A 5,064-nucleotide genomic window follows, 5' to 3' on the forward strand; every position below is an offset into this window, starting at 1 on the left:
GACAATCTTTCATTAAGTGTGGTCCATCGCATTGCTCACAACTGATTCATATTGCGTGAATATCTTTATTCATCTTTTCCATTCGTCTCTCGAAAGCATCTATTTTTGCGAAAACGGAATCAAAGTCATGGCTAGAATCGGCTCTAGCCGCTTTAGATGAACGAAAAATATCTTTTTCCTGGTGCCACTCATGTGAGTGGGAGGCTGTGTTATCAATAATTTTGTGAGCTTCGATTGCGATTTTCTTCATAATGGAACCACCAGCTGCTATGTCGATGTCTTTTCGTGTAGCAACGTCGACACCTTGGTAGAATATTTGTACTATTTGATAAGTGTCTAAACCGTGCTGAGGACATCCTCTTAACAACTTTCCGAATCTTGTCCATGCCTCATATAATGTTTCATTTGGCTTTTGCGCGAACGTAACAATTTCTCCTTGAAGTCTCACGGCTTTAGATGCCAGAAAGAATCTTTTAAGAAATTTTTCAACTAAAACATCCCATGTATCAATCGCTCCTTCGGGTAACGATTCTAACCAATCTTTGGCTTCTCCCTTTAAAGTTCAGGGACACAACATGAGATAGATCTGTTCATCCTCAACTTCTCTGATTTTGAATAGAGTACAGATCCTATTAAAAGTTCGAAGATGTTCTTTTGGATCTTCTTTTGGCGCACCACTAAATTGGCATTGATTAGTTACCATGTGTAGGATTTGTCCTTTAATTTCATAATCTGGCGCATTAATGTCTGGTTTAATAATGGCGTGACCTTGGCCAGTGCGTGTGGATCTCATTCGGTCTTCCATACTTAAAGGTTCCGGATTTTCCATGATTGAGTTTGTTGAATCTGAATCACTAGAGGATTCTGATTTAATGGTTTCTTCCTCGACAATCTCTGGATGAGTAATTTGTGGTTCAGGAGGAATGATTAGTGGTTCAGGATCTCTGAATTGTCCTTGAATATCCTCTGGGTTCTCAATTGTGAGGTCGGGTTCAAAAAATGGATTATCAGAAATTTGAATTGGAGTACTTGGTTGACTAGATGACGATTCTAAAAAAAATCAACGGCGACAATATTGGCTAGATGTCTTGATCGAGTTACAGGTGGTGAACGTATGAAAGGTGGTGAACATTTTGCTCGGTGCATTCACTGAATATCCTATTAGTTATAAAAACAAAAAAAAATATATATAAGTTATCAAATTAATAGACTTTTCTGATTTTGCCCACGTTTCGAATAGCCAATAGATGCAGCAGGTAGCCAGGACCCTTTAAATCGGAAGCCCACAACTCGCCACTAACAAATCCAACTATTACTACGAACCAGAAAATTTTGGATATCTATCAATTTAACCGCTTAAAATAATTTTTCGTCGAAATTTTAAAGAAAATAAAGAAAATTCTATGTCCTAAAAATTAGAGCGGCGAAAAATAAGAGGAAGAAAAAGAGTGCGTCGAAAAACGTCGAAAAATAAAAAGTCAAAAAATAATAAAAAGAAAGTAAAGCGTCGAAACTTAAAAGTCTAAAAACTTAAGACTAAACAGTTGCGCCTAAAGGTATTAAAACTTAAATGCAATTCTATATCCAAAACGGCAATAACTTAAAAAAGGCACTAAAGTTTATTAAAACTAAAGCGATAAGCGATGTCGTAAATTTCTAAGGCGCCTATATCTTAATCTAAAGAAAAAAGCACTTAAGGGATTTTACGGCAAAGCCTAAAAATCTAGAAATATAAAATAACTACGGCAAAATACTAAGTTTAAAACTAATTACGAACGATAAAAATACAAATTACAAATTAAAAGATTAAAATATACAATTTATAAAAAGATAAAAAAAATGATAAAATTACTTATTTTTATAAAAATATTATTTTTATATTATTATTTTATAAAAGTATTAATTTATATATTAGATAATAATTATTAAACTTAATAAAACTAAATAAATATTGAAACTAAAAATATTAACTAATTTAATAAACTAACCCTAATTAGGTTTTATTAATAATAATAAATTAATTAACCCTAATTATGTAATTAATGATCCTAGGTATTAGCTGTCAGATCCTCTCCGCGATCGCTGCGGTTTGTTACTTCTAAGCTCCGAGATCGCGAAGTTTAATAGTTCCGGGCTGGTACTGGGCTAAAACAGGTTCGGCCCAATTCGAAATTTTAATTAAAAACTGTTTTGGGTTTCGAAATTAATCTGGCCCAGTTCGTATTTATTTAATTTTTTTATTTTTTATATTTTTAAGAGTTTTATAAAATAATAGGTAGATAATTTTTATAAAATAAAAAAAACTTATATTTTAAAAACTTAAAATAAAAATAATTTTATAACAAAATCTTAAAAAATATAACTTTTTTTATATTTTTATATTTTTTAACACTTATAATAAATACAAAATATTTTTAGAGATAAAAATATAGCGTTTCGCCGAGTCCCCGGCAGCGGCGCCAAAAATACTTGATGTTATGCGAGGTGTATACGAAATACTACTATTTTTAATATGAAATATGGTGAAATATGATACAAGTTTTATTTATTTAGATAGATGGGATATACCTAAACCTTGCTACAACACTTATAGGCAGTGTACCTAATCGTAGAGTATTGTAGTTTTTAGTAAGTCCGGTTCGTTCCACAGGGAGACGGCTTATTGCGTACACTATATTTTTAAACAATTATATTTGTATATGTATATGTATATGTATATATATATATATATATATATATATATATATATATATATATATATATATATATATATATATATTAGTAATATAATAGTATTATTATTATTATAAAAGGGGGGTTTTACCGTTTAATGACCGATTTGTCGATTTTAAATAAAGCGTTAAGATAAATGACGATAATATAAATGACAGAATTTAAATTGCGATAAAGTAAATTGCAGTAATTAAAATGACAGTAAATAAAGGTACAATGAAATATGAAATAAAAGTATTATGCTTATTTAAACTTCCGTAATCATGATGTTTGACGTTTTGATTTTAATTTATTTCTCTGGGTTAATTGTCCTTTGTCCTGGTTTATTTGATACCTATCTGGTTTTTATCCATAATAGTCCATCGGTCATAATTATAAAATGCTCGTCAAATTAACCTTATTCTCGAAGTCAAATATTCCAACTAATTAGGGATTCGAACTGTAATAAGGTTTTAATACTTTGTTAATAATACACCAGGTTATCGACTGAGTGTAATCCAAGGTTTTAATACTTTGTTAACAATTACACCAATTACCCTTGTATGTAATCCACCCCTGTTTTAATTAGTCCATGATACATTAATTTATCCACTTGGCCATAATGAATAATCAATTACCCAATCCAATTGATTAATTAAATGATTGTAAACGATGTAGTATAAATGTCACTAAATAGGACATTCGTAATCATTTTAATAATTATTAGATTAACTAATTTGAAGATAGGTTCGACAGGTTCCAATGAGTTTCATTCAATTAGACAATACCCCCTACCTATTAATAGTCAATAGTCCATTGTTCACAAGTGTCGGTCTTTTGTCCAAAACCGAATTATGGTACAAAATCCAATAACCCCGTATTAATATTTAGCCCAACATCACAATTACTTCGGCTCAAATAAGCATAATAATAACTTAGTTACGAGACATTAAATTAAAAAGGAAGAACATAGCTTACAGTGGTTATTAATCACGTAGCGTTACACGGACAGAGTTTCGACTTACAAAACTTTAAAACATTCGACTAACATAACCTTATTATTATCATTAAATTAATATTAAAATTAAAATTAAAATAAAAATATAAATAAAAATATATATTTGAGAGATAGATTAGAAAAGATGATGTTCATCGAGCAGAATTCGCGGCCTTTTATAGGCCCACCTTTCACTGTATAGCTCCGCGAGTGCGGAGGTTCGATTTTCAGCGCACACAATTTGGATCCTAGCTTGCCGACGGTTTTTAATATATAAATATAATATATATATATATAATTTTATAGAATTAATTATATATTATATTATATTTATGTTCATAGTTAATTTGTAATTTTAGGTCCGTTGCGTCGCGCGTTGATAGTTGGTTCATGTCCCGGTTCCGGATTTTCGAACGCCTTTTCGTATGATTTAATATCTTGTACTTTGCGTTTTACGGCTTGTACTCTTGTTATTTTTAGACGTTCTTCATCAATAAATTGAACCACTTAAATTGTATCTTGTACTTTTTAGCGTTTTGGTCATTTGCGTCTTTAAATCGTCGATTCTGTCTTTTGTCTTCACCTTTTATTATTTAAATGAATATCACTTGTAAATAGAACAATTGCAACCAAAAGCTTGTTTTTCTTGAAGGATAATGCTATGAAATATATGTTCGTTTTTAGCATTATCAATGACCTCGAATGTCAAGACACCTTCAGGAAGTCTTGCTCCTTGTTCCTTTTTAGGGCAATCTTAGGAATTTCAGCACAATCTGAACTCAACAATTATGCGCCGCAAAATGTTACTCCATTTTGCGGCGCATATTAATAAGTTAAATGATATTAGTTTCAAATTATATGCGTTATACATAATTATAATTTGAGCGAAATAGTAGGCTTTAAAACTATTTATACTATGCTAATTAGTGCTTAAACAAAAATAATAATATGACTGAAATTCAAAACGTTTAAAAAGAACATTAAAATAAGTAAAATACTATTTTCGTCATCTAGACGAACTCGAATGGCAAGACACCTTCAGGGAGTCTCGCTCCTTTTTCTCTTTTAAGGTGATGTTGGGAATTTCAGCACAATCTGAAATCAAAAATTATGCGTCAACAATGTTACTCCATTTGGCAGGGCATCTTAATGAGTTAAATTTCGTATTTAGTGAAGTGATGTTAGTCTCAAAATTATATATGTTATACATAATTACAATGTAAGTGAAATAATAGGCCTTAAAATTATTTATACAAAGCTAAGTCATTCTTAAACAAAAATAATAATATTATATAATTCAAAACGTTTAAAAAGAACATTAAAATGAATAAAATACCATTTTCGTCATCTAGACG

General features: G+C 30.3%; 1 non-coding gene across 1 annotated transcript; it reads left to right on the forward strand.

The window, feature by feature from the left end:
• Nucleotides 1-338: 338 nt before the first annotated feature.
• LOC139887278 (small nucleolar RNA R71) lies at nt 339-445 on the forward strand. The gene has a single exon (XR_011773116.1). It is a non-coding gene; the product is annotated as a small nucleolar RNA R71 (small nucleolar RNA).
• Nucleotides 446-5,064: the final 4,619 nt, after the last annotated feature.

This window comes from Rutidosis leptorrhynchoides, chromosome 1, assembly GCF_046630445.1.
Source record: "Rutidosis leptorrhynchoides isolate AG116_Rl617_1_P2 chromosome 1, CSIRO_AGI_Rlap_v1, whole genome shotgun sequence".
In the NCBI taxonomy this organism is placed as follows: domain Eukaryota; kingdom Viridiplantae; phylum Streptophyta; class Magnoliopsida; order Asterales; family Asteraceae; genus Rutidosis; species Rutidosis leptorrhynchoides.